The sequence below is a fragment of the Schistocerca serialis genome, chromosome 2 (assembly GCF_023864345.2).
Source record: "Schistocerca serialis cubense isolate TAMUIC-IGC-003099 chromosome 2, iqSchSeri2.2, whole genome shotgun sequence".
Classification (NCBI taxonomy): domain Eukaryota; kingdom Metazoa; phylum Arthropoda; class Insecta; order Orthoptera; family Acrididae; genus Schistocerca; species Schistocerca serialis.
The window spans coordinates 723,886,141-723,899,067 of NC_064639.1; positions in this window are offsets into that span (position 1 = coordinate 723,886,141).

Below are 12,927 nucleotides of genomic sequence, written 5' to 3' on the forward strand. Positions count from 1 at the left end.
ATTTTCTGAAAACAGGGGCATGTGTAACAACAACTGTACATATAATTTTTTTCTTTATGAATTTAGATAAATTAATGTAAGTAATGTTTTGAATTTTTTTCGGTTTGTATCGTTATGTTAAAGAAACTGTGAGTAACTTTTGAAATGAATATTATTATTTATGTTAGATTTCAAATAATGTGGTAATCAAAGGGAAGTGTATTTAATGTTAAAACTACTGTAAGATGTGAAAATTGTAATTTATACACTTGGTCCATACGTAGGAAAGGTATTAAGATATGTGAAGTAGAAAACCTGTGGTGAACACCCTACCTGTAGGGGAGCGGGAAAAGGCGAGCGCGGGAAAACGCACACTGGCGCGGTTCGGCACAACGGACACAGTATAACAGTCGGAGGCGTGCAACAGTCGGAAGTACACGTACTATACCGAGGAGGCTACCCAGGAAAAGTGGATTCCATTGAGCCTCGGATGAACCGATTCCGACGACTACTTGGTAGCTATATTCTGAGGCACAAAGTTGGAAAGATAACGACGCTAAGAAGAAGGAAAGTGCCGCTGCAGTGAGAGCCTTAGCCGTGCTTGCATGTGTGCCGTGCTTCTCGCTATCTCGCTGCCCGCCAACCGCCGCACCGACTTGCACAGGTCAAACATTTATTTCACCTTTAGAAGTGTATCTGTGTGGACCAGTGTCGAAAATGTTTCTAACTGTTCAATAATAACGTGACTTTTACCAGAATTGCCTTAGCCATTACTGATGCTGATCACTGACCTAGACAGGATCCTTACCTCGTATTGTGCAACCCGAGTATCCTAAACTGAAAGTTTAATGTTAGTGTTAATGAAAATTATCAGCAGATTAATCTATGCCATAAAGGAATCTATAGTTCTGTGTGTTGTTGCAAATGTTGGTAAAGAACAAAAGCATGACTAAATTGGAAGAGAGTTTTTTTGAATTGAGTTAGCGATGTTATTTAATTAATTTGAGACAGAAATAATGACAGTTAAATTATTCAGAAGTAAGACAAAAGAGTAGTTATCCATAGATTGACAATTTTGAGTGTTAACTTGCCTTCTGTACTTAATAGTTTCAGTTTAACGACCATAACAGTTTCAGGGCCCCCCCTTTTCTCTTGTCCATTCTTTCAAACCTTGATGTGTACTGACCAGATTTGACCTGTAAAGCTAAGTTCTATATTAAACCTAAGTGTATAAGTGTTTTTCCATCATTAATAGTGATATTGTGTGTGTACTTTCAAGATTGTCGATGCTAGGGCAATCTATGCCCGATTTCAGTCTGCTCAATATACAAAATGTAGTTCGTAGTAATCATTGCTGTGTGGTGTTGTGTAAATGTAGTTCATCCAAATTAGTACAAAGGGAGAAAACTTTAGTTCAGTGGATTTTTCCGGTTTCAAACTTTGCCATACAACGTTTCATTACTACGAGTTACTATGCTTGTACATGCACCCACTTGTACAAGGAAAAAGTCACTCATTGCCTAAGTAGGCTGGCGACCAGATTATTAATTATAGGTGACATCTACTGTGTGTACTTCTTGTCCATACGAAAGAGTAATTATACTTTGCATTTGCTTGATGAATCACTGTAGTTATTGACTGAGAATAAGTCCGATCTTGCTTCTATTAGGTACGTGCGGTCAACTAATGTACTAAAATCCTTATTTATAAGGTGAAGCCCGTGAACTTATTACAGTACAGGCTTTATAGAGCTAACGTACGTTCGAGCAGGGCGGAAGCGTTACAAGGCTATGGTCCTTCACCAACACAGAAGCATGTACAGTCAATTAAACAATAGGAGATAAATGGAGCATCGCCCTAAGTACAACTTATTTGTCTAAAATATAGCGACACAGCCCCACCTCACACGCCACCACCCCCCCCCCCCCCCACCCCCACCCAAGTCAGGGCGCAGCTGTGTCGGCGAGCTTACATGCAGACTAGGGACGCCCCCAACGCTTCCAATAGGACTTCATGTATTCAATGTCAGCACCTCTCTTATAATCAAGTATCTATTAAAAAGGAAAACTTAATTGAAATGATACAAAATGTCTTTCAAATTGAAGGACAAATTACACGAACCGACAATGTCTCTCACGTTCAAATCAGTGTCTGTAAATAAACTGTCATGTACTTGTGTATCACGAGGGTAATCCCAAAAGTAAGGTCTCCTATTTTTTATAAGTACATAGACCTGTTTATTTCTACATTGGTTTACATCAGTTTACAGCTTGAACATTTAGCTATTTTTCGACATAATCACCATTTCTGTCGACACATTTTTGTAGACGCTGTAGCAGTTTTTATATGCCCATGTCATACCAGCTCCCCGCCATGCTGTTCAGAAAGTTATGAACCTCTTCTTTCAACTCGTCGTCGGAGCTAAATAGCTTTCCGGCCAAATGTTCTTTTAACCTAGGGAACAGGGGATAGTCACTGGCGCCAAGTGAGGACTAAAGGGTGGGTGGGTGATAATGTTCCACTGAAACTGTTGCAGGAGAGCAACGGTTTATCGAGCGATGTGTGGGCGAGCATTGTCATGGAGAATGTGCACGCCCTTGCTCAGCATTCCTCTTCTCCGGTTCTGAATTGCCCGTTTGAGTTTTTTCAGAGTCTCACAGTACCTGTCAGCGTTAATTGTGGTCCCAGCTATTCAGTTCCGACGACGAGGTGAAAGAAGAGGTTCATAACTTTCTGAACAGCATGGCGGCGAGCTGGTATGATATGGGCATACAAAAACTGCCACAGCGTCTACAAAAATGCATCGACAGAAACGGTGATTATGTCGAAAAAATAGCTAAATGTTCAAGCTGTAAACAGATGTAAACCATTGTAGAAATAAACAGGTCTATGTACTTATAAGAAAATAGGAGACCTTACTTTTTGGATTACCCTTGTAAAAACGTTTCAGATACACGAAATAACATTAGAGAATGCAAACTTCAAGCCATTAGTTCACACGTCATAAAACGACACAATCATTTTCACATTCAAAACTAGCATGCCATAATTCAAGAGGACGTTGCTCTTTTGTATACTATGGCAAATCCGATTTTATCAGTGAGGTGCTATATCACACTGGTGTTTACAAAACAGATCGTGAGAGCTTGTCTTGTAATAGAAACTCCTACAAGATGTTACTGCGTCAGCATTTCTCTTCCATTACATTGAAACCACTTACGTTTGCGTGCTTACATTTGACATTTTTGCTCCATAACTTCCCTCTACTGACATGTCGGTAACTTTTCTATCACACAGTAGATTCTTGAGTTATAGTTTTGTAAGCAGTTTCATCATCACAGCCTGTTTCACGCAATCTACTCACTTGTTGGGGAATAAAACACTATCATTTCTAGGTTCCACAACGATCTATAATTCAAGTGGTGTCTACCATATAATTAGAGGTTATGAACTATTAAATAACACAGGATTGTGGTGGAACCTATTTTTTAAACACGCGATTGTGACGATAATAATAAGAACAGTCATGATTTCATGAGAATACAAACATTCAATTTGTATTAGTTTTATGAGCAAAATTGGTGTAGTTCTGAGAGAAAAATCTGATAATAATAAAAACAGTCATGATTCCATGGGAATATAAACATCATTCCATTTGTATCAGTTTTATGAGCAAAATCGGTGTAGTTTTGAGAGAACAATCTGCATCCAAACTTTAACCAGCTACATCACTCCTTATAACAGAACCTGCTATAATATTTTATCACACCTCTCTCTTCTGATATATATATATATATATATATATATATATATATATATATATATATATATATATATATATAACAAATACAGTCTGCATGTTGACATCGAGCATATTACATATACTCATATAGCCCCATTGGAGCACGTGGCTGGTGCTCGAAGTCTCTTGCACAGACCTGAAAAAGTTTTGTTGACTGTACTGAAGGAAGACCATATTCAACAGACTATGAGTCACAGGTGATGATTCCTGTATTGGTCCTTCATAAACAGTTTAATACAGTGTTTTTTCATCTGTAACACATCCAAGCAGTACACGAATACAGTTATGTACACCGACATACACTTTGTTTTTCTACCACAACTTCGAGGTCTGTGTCAGGTGCTAAAAAATATTAACACGTTTCAATCCTCTGGCTCTCTTAGACAGCTGAACATCGCATAGTGTACAATATGCAGCTCCCGCGTCACGCAGGTCTGTAGAAATAAAGCACAGAGGCGATGTCTCTCAATGACATTGTTGTGGAGACATCGCAAGATATGGAAACTGTAAGAGTTTGCGGCATTGTAGAGCGTTTCCAGCAGCTATCCGAAGGTGGTGACCTGTACAGTTATCCTCATCTTTCACAGCGATGGGGTAGCGGATGTCTCGGTGTTCCGTTTGGAAGAGCATTATTTCCTCATTTTGCAGTCATGTGCATGATCACTGTTCCGGTGTTGATCATCGCTGGAAGACGCCGTTCACAACACACGCAAGGTGGTAGAAATAGAAAGAGGTACTGATTCTTACTGGCGAAAAAAAATGTGGAGGGAGAGTTTGGAGTATTGAGGAACTCTTCCAAACAACTGCCTGAAGGTGATGACCTCTGCATTTGATACCATGCTCCACAGTGACAAGTAGCAGATATCGAGCTTTCCTCCAAGTAGTGTCAGTCAGTCACTATGCGGTAATCAACAGTGTACTAGTGGAGAGATGGGATGTGAAAGACACTATAGACATGCGTTTTTTTGTGTCATGTGAGCTGATGGCGTGAAAGACTGTATTCTCTAATGTTATTTCACATGTCTGAAATGTCTGTAATACACACATGCATGAAAGTTTATTTACAGACACTCATTTGAACTCGAAGGAAATTGTTAGTTCATGCAATTTGTCCATCAATTTGAAAGAAATTGCTTAATACAGATTTTTTTTCTTCAGCGTATAAATTCTCGCTTTTTCTATACTCCGATGATTGTTTCGAAATAACGAGGACACTCGGCAGTGATCTGTAATTTTTACAGCAAAACAGTGGATTTTTTCCCAGTTTTATTCAGGGTGAACATGTATGGGGGTATATAGCTTGACCTCTGAATGTAATCGACGGTGGTGCACTATATAGGAAGTCGCAAAATAATAAGATCGAATTGTATCCTGCAGTCGAGTGTAATAACTATACAGACTTTTCTCTTAAAAGTAAAAGAACATGGACTGTGCCTTTTTTTGTGGAAAGAGGACTTTTATATCGTCGCAGTTATGTTTTCCTTTTTAATAGATATTTGATTGTAAGAGATACGTTGATTTTAAATAAAAGTGTTCTCCATCGCAGAACAACAGGCCTAGTGTAGGTGTAGGGGGCATGCCTATTCTGTGTGCAACGTCGCTGACGCAGCTGCGACCTGACCAGGCAGGCAGCACGTTTGTTTAGTTGACTATATATGCTATTGTGTTGGCGAAGGGCCGTCATCTCAAGGCAGTCAGCGACCATGGTGAGCTCGTACCACGCCTTGCAGGCTGAGAAATAATATGCTCCCAGATATGGCGGAGTCTGTGGTCGTTTTAGGCAGAGGGCTTCCTGTTTTCCAAGTTGTTGTTGTTACAGAGGGGGTCCAGTCTTTCCGAGATTAACAGACTACAAGAAGCGTCTTGTTCTGTCTTTTGTCTATCTGTGACTGATTTACGCAGACTGGAGATAGTATATCAAGGCCCCCAGATGGCTCTCTTTGTGGGCCACCAGCAGCAAGATAGAACAGGCCTCTAACGTACAGTGAAAAGAAGGAGGGAGGGAAGGGGAGAGAGGTAAGACTGTCTGCAAGTCGAATAGTTTATGAGCACACATCGATAAGAACGCACATCCAACTACCGCCCTCTCTGCAATCTTTTTGGACGACAATTTCCCCCAGTACAGGTGTTGCATTATGACATGTTTATTGCAAGTGCTGGTTCTTTTCATGACAATTTCGAAATGTTATTAGAACAGTTATGCATTTTTTCTATTAGTCGTGGTAGTGTGTAATGATTCAATTGCCTGTGCTGCAGGATGATGGCCAAGCCGGCGTCTGTAGCGAACTCTGACGTCAAACAACGATAGATACAGTCTTCAGCTTTATGCTTACAGGTAATACTCTTATTAAACTCCTCTCTGTCCAAAACCAACATCTTGTCAGTTGAATATATTTACCACAAAGAAAAGATAGTACCTTACACTCCTGCATTTGCCCACCAACTTGTAGGTGAAGGTTAGAGTCTGAGTGTGTCTGCCACTAGTTTCGAGGGGTTTTCTAAAATTTTTTCTGAGTAGTATATCACCAATTGTATGGCATTGTCAGTTTTTGAGCTGTATTGCGATTTTAGGCAGCCCTTGTGTACCAATATGCATATACTTCTGTAATTAGGGCTGACTTTACAGATTAATTACATAATTAGGACCGATCTGTACTTCAGTTTCCCAACCAAAATAAATAAGTACAATAACCTAACCTTCCTCTCCTGCATCTAGGCATTTTCCATGTGTTGGGGGAGTGCACTTTGGTTTTCTATCAGGAAGGACAAATGTTTATGTCCCAGAAAGGGCACTACCATTTCTTATTTCCCACCAATTCCCAGGTGGGGGGGGGGGGGGTGAGGTTTGATGTCTGTACAGCTCTGGGGCAAAGAAATTCCCACCAAAGTTTTAAATTTCCGCCAAAACTCGAAATTCCCATCAATAGGGTAGGTATTGGAGAGGGAGGGGGAGGGGTGGGGAGGGGAAGGCTGCAGGGACTCATCTGCAAGCTGAGGAAGACACATAATGTCATTTTGGAGTGGGGGTGTTCGTGGTTGGGGTAATTAATTGAGCAATTTAATTAATTTGCATATCAATTTGATATCAAAAGTGGGCTCATGGCGCCATCTCCCTACTACTCACGCATTCTGTTCAACAGTATCTTGACGCCTATTAGTGGACATTAATATGGAGTTGGGCCACCCTTCGCCGTTATCATAGCCTGATCTCTACTGAGGATGCTTTTAATTAGGTGTCTGAAAGTCTGTGGAGGAATGTCATCATCCCATCCTTCCCCAGGAGCCGAAAACAGAGACGTAGTGATGTTGGGTGCTGGAGGGAAGTCGACATTCTGAATCATCCCAAAGGTATTCCACTGGATCCAGCTCTGAACTCTGGGCAAGCTAGAGCATTTCAGAAATGTTACTGTCAACAAACCTTTCCCTCACAGATGCTGTTTCATGACAGGATGCATTGTTATGCTGATAAAGTCATCGTCTCTGAACTGTTCAGCAACACAAAACTGTAAAATGTGTTGATAATCCTCCCCATTTACAGTCTGCTGAAGCACAATAAAAGGACCACACCCTAACTACGGAAAACACCGCTGTACCATAACACCATCTCCTCTGTACTTCACTGTTGGCTGCCGCAGGTAACATTCCCAAACTTTCACCAAACCCAAACCCTTCCATACGACTGGCACAGGATATAGCATGTTTCATTAGATTAGATTAGATTTACTTTCATTCCAATTGATCCGTAGTGAGGAGGTCCTCCAGGATGTGGAGTATGTCAGAAAAACAACCATACATGACAAATATTTACAACTAAAACAAATAAGCTAATGTACCATTCCACAGGTCCCAAATGGAATGATTGTCATTTTTTAATGAACACTAAGAGTCATTTTACAAATACTAATGCACTGAATTTAAAATAAAAAAGTTTTTTATTTATTTATAAGGTAATAAACATGTAATACAACTACTGTAATACTTACTTACAATGAACACATTACTGCACTGAAATGGTGCAGAACTTAGATTATACTTACACACACACACACACACACACACACACACACACACACACAAATTTTCAATGAACACATTACTGCACTGAAATTGTGCAGAAGTTATGTTGTACTTATATACAAATCAGTTGGTTTTACTAAGAAATTCATCAATGGAGTAGAAGGAGTTGGCCACCAATAAATCCTTTAGGCTTCTCTTAAACTGAATTTCATTGGTTGTTAAGCTTTTTATGGCTGCTGGCAAGTTATTGAAACTGTGTGTTCCTGAATAATGCACACCTTTTTGTACAAGACTAAGTGACTTTAAATCCTTGTGAAGATTATTCTTATTTCTAGTATTGATTCCACGAATTGCGCTGTTGGTTTGAAAAAGTGATATATTTTTAATGACAAATTTCATTAAGGAATAAATATATTGGGAAGCAGGAGTTAGTATCCCTAGTTCCTTAAACAGGCTTCTGCAGGATGTTCTTGAGTTCACACCACATATAACTCTTACTACACGTTTTTGTGCCCGGAAAACTTTAGCTTGGCTTGATGAATTACCCCAAAAAATAATCCCATATGACATTATGGAATGAAAGTAAGCATAGTATGCCAGCTTTTTCGTTTTTATATCCCCTACGTCTGACAAAATTCGCATTGCAAACAGAGATTTGTTAAGACGCTTCAGCAGTTCTGTGGTGTGCTCCTCCCAGTTGAATTTATTATCAAGCTGTAATCCCAAGAATTTAACACCGTCCACATCTTCTATCTCCTTGTCATCGTATGTTAGACATATACTCTTGGGACACCCCTTACAAGTTCTGAACTGCATGTAATGTGTTTTTTCAAAGTTTAGTGACAAAGAATTGGCTAGGAACCAGTGATTAATGTCCATAAATATTTTATTGGCTGATCTTTCTAAGGCTACACTTGATTTGCTATTTATTGCAATGTTTGTATCATTGGCAAACAAAACAAACTTGGCATCTGGTAATGTTACTGATGAAAGGTCATTGATATACACAAGAAAAAGTAAGGGCCCCAAAATGGAACCTTGTGGGACCCCACATGTAATTAGTTCCCAGTTGGATGATGCCTGATAGCTTGATACACGTCTCTTTCCTAGTAACACCCTTTGTTTCCTGCCAGAGATATAAGATTTGAACCATTTTGCAGCATTTCCTGTTACACTATAATATTCTAGTTTACTTAAAAGGATATTGTGATTTACACAGTCAAATGCCTTTGACAGATCACAAAATATACCAGTTGCCTGCAATTTTTTGTCTAATGAATTAAGCACATTTTCACTGTAAGTGTAGATAGCCTTCTCAATATCACAACCTTTTAGAAATCCAAACTGTGTCTTTGACAGTATGTTATTTGAGATAAGATGGTTGTAAAGACGACTGTACATTACTTTTTCGAAAATTTTTGAGAATGCTGGCAACAGTGAAATTGGGCGGAAATTTGATGCTATTTCTTTATCTCCCTTCTTAAACAGTGGCTTAACTTCAGCATATTTCAGCCATTCAGGAAATATTCCACTGATAAACGACTGGTTACACAGATAGCTTAATATGTTACTTAGCTCAGAATCACATTCTTTAATTAACTTTGTTGATATTTCATCATACCCACTAGATATTTTTGATTTTAAAGATTTTATGATGGACATTATTTCTGTTGGGGTAGTGAGCGTCAAATTCATATTATGGAAGTTACTTGAAATGTCTGGTCTAAGGTAATCCATAGCAGCATCGACCGAACCTGACAACCCCATCTTTTCAGTAACAGTTATAAAATGTTTGTTAAAAAGTTCTGCAACACTATACACATCTGTCACCAATGTATCATCTACTCTTAATGCTATTTGTTCCTCTTCATGTCTGGTTCTACCGGTCTCCTCCTTCACTATATCCCATATTGTCTTTATTTTGTTATTTGATATGACTATCTTTTCCTTGTAATATATTTTCTTTGACATCCGTATTACAGTCTTTAATATTTTGCAGTATTTCTTATAATGTGCTATAGCATCAACATTGGAAATGTTTCGGATTGACAGATACAGTTTTCTTTTTGTTTTACAAGATACCCCTATTCCTCGAGTAATCCATGGCTTCTTTGCAGACTTTGCTCTAACCTTGGTAAGTTTTGAGGGAAAGCAGTGTTCGAATAGGGTAAGCACTTTATTAGCAAAAATGTTATATTTTTCATTCATGCCATGAGCACTGTAAACATCAGTCCAGTGAATGTCTCTGAGGAGTGTCCTAAAATAATCAATTTTTGGCTTACTGATTACCCTCTTGAGCTCAGATTTAACAGATTTTATATCTTGTTCAGTATTAACATTTAACCGAAGGAACTGCATGTCATGGTCTGAGAGGCCATTGACTATTGGTTTTGTAATATAATTTTGTTCATTGGACTTTTCTATAAAGATAGTATCAATGGCTGTTTGTGAGCAAGTGGCTATCCTAGTGGGGAACTTTACAGTGGGAATTAAATTGAATGATAGTGTTACTAATTCAAATAAGTTCTTATTGGGAGGGTCTTTAAGGAAATCTACATTGAAATCACCAGCAACCACTATTTCTTTGTTTTTGGTTGTTAAATGGGCCAGTACAGCTTCAAGGTGGTTTACAAACAGATTAAAGTTACCTGCAGGTGCTCGATATACACTTAATATTATGAAGGATTTTTTGTGAAATTCTAATTCTGTTGCACATGCTTCCATATGCTGTTCTAGGCAAAATTTATGAATGTCTATGTTCTTAAATTCATGAATGAAAATTTATGAATGTCTATGTTCTTCATCACTCCAAATCATTCGTTTCCAGTCATTCATTCTCATGGTGTCGCTCTTTACACACCCTCAAGCATCGCTTAGCATTGACTACAAAAATGTGTGGCTTATGAGGAGGTGCTTGACCTTTGTACCCCATTCTTCTTAACTCCCTAAGCACAGTCATTGTGCTAACTGGACTGCGGGTAGCACTCTGGAACTCACGTCTGATGCCTTCAGCTGATCCCATGCGATTTTTTACAACAATCATCCTCAACGCTCGATGGCCCCAGCTTTCAGTACATGAGGTCTGCTTCGTTTTGGTTTAGTTGCGGTATTTCCTTTGCGTTTCCACTTCACAATCACATTACCAGCGGTGGACGTGGGCAGCTTTAGAAGGGTTGAAATGTCACTGATGGGTTTCATATTCGGCTGAGTCTTCCGAATAACACAGATACAATAAAGTCGGAGTTTACCTTGCCTCTAATGCGTTTCGGCGATAAGAATAGCTCTCTCTATTATAGAAATCGTGCGTATCACGGCTGCAGTATGAGATTCAAACATGTCTTGGGTAGTGATTAAAGAAGAGAAGGAACCTCTAGGGTCTTAAGCAGCAACGAGTACGTTACTTGAGGGCACAAAAATGTTCAATGAACATCAAGCGCCTTACCCTCTAGTACATCAGAATTTAAGAGGCAGGTGATGAAAAATCTCGTAAAATCTTTTTGGTCACATAGTAAATTCCCCAATGTAAATGATTAAGAGTAGATAACCATCGTGTTAGAGGAATGTCACATTAGTCCACATGCTAAATTGTAACTTCAGGAAAACTGACGTGTCTCAAGTAATTTATACCTTATTACGTCAAGGTGTAAGATTTATTAATTAATTTAATAGCATATGTCGTGATTTATAACAGCAGAAGCACTCTACTTATACTGTTTTAAATGTAAATAACTGTGTACATGTTTCTGTTAAGCGTCGTTTTGCTTGCGTGATTATGATTATACCCGTAAAATATAACTCGCTCCATCTTCTGAAGATTATTTGCCATCAACGGCAATTGTACAATAATAAAATATATCAAAAATTAAAACCCCTACCCTCTTCGGCAATGACCATTGGACAGTAGGCTGTAATTCGCCTAAGGGTTGTAATTTTTACGAATTCTACAGCAAATGACTCCGTAGAGCCTTCGTCAGTGGTGACGCTTTTAATTGCAGTTGTTGGTTAGCTCCCCTCAAGATTCAGATGCGATTCGTACCTAACATCCGCACACTTTATCGAATATCTCTATCATGTAGCCTCTCACCATTTCTTTTATCGAGAAAATGTTCATCAGAATAATTTCGCAGGGGTAAGCACTAAGCACTCCGTCTTCAGGCCACAAGTGGCCCATCGGAGCCATCCGACCGCCGTGTCATCCTCAATGAGGATGCGGGTAGGAAAGACGTGTGATCAGCACACCGCTCTCCCGGTCGTTATGATGGTTTTCTTTGACCGAAGCCGCTACTATTCGCTCGAGTAGATGCCCTGAACAATGGCAACGACGCATGACGGCCCGGATGGTCACCCATCCAAGTGCCGGCCACGCCCGACCGAGTTTAACTTCGGCGATCTGACGGGAACCGATGTATCCATTGCAGCAGAGCCGTTGCCTCGCAGGAGTAAGGATGGAAGGAAATTTAGAATTTAACGTTGTGTCGTAATACGTAAAGGCAGTACACTAGCTGGGAAGGCGTATGGATGGGGAATGGAACTTTAAATAGCCACTTCAGCATTATCGTTTCGTGTGGGGAAACCTATATCTACATACATGCCCTACAAGCCACTGTATGGCGTATCGCGGAAGGTACCTTGTACCAGTGTTCATTTCGGCTCTTGCCGCCCTTAAGCGAAGTGTATGATTGCAGCAGTAGAATCGTTATGCAGTCAGCAACAATTGTTGGTTCTCTGTTTTCTCTACAGTGTTTCGCGAAAAGAACGTCGTCTTCACTCCGCGAATTACCATTTCAGTTTATGAAGCATCCGCATAATATTTGCATGTTGGTCGAACGGATTGGTAACAAGTGTAGCAGCACAGCTGTGAACTGCTTCGATGTCTTGTTTTAATTCGACCTGATGAGGATCGCAAACAGTCGAGCAGTACTCAAGAACGTGTCGCACTTGTGTTCTATACGGGGTCTCCTTTATAGAAGAGCTACTCTTTCCTAAAACACTCCCAATGCACCGAAATCGACCATTCGCCTTCCTTGCTACCGCCCTTATGTGCTTTTTCCGTGCCTATGTGCCTTGTCATATTAAGCCTAAATATTTAATAGAAGTGACTATGTGAAACAGTACACCACCAATACTGT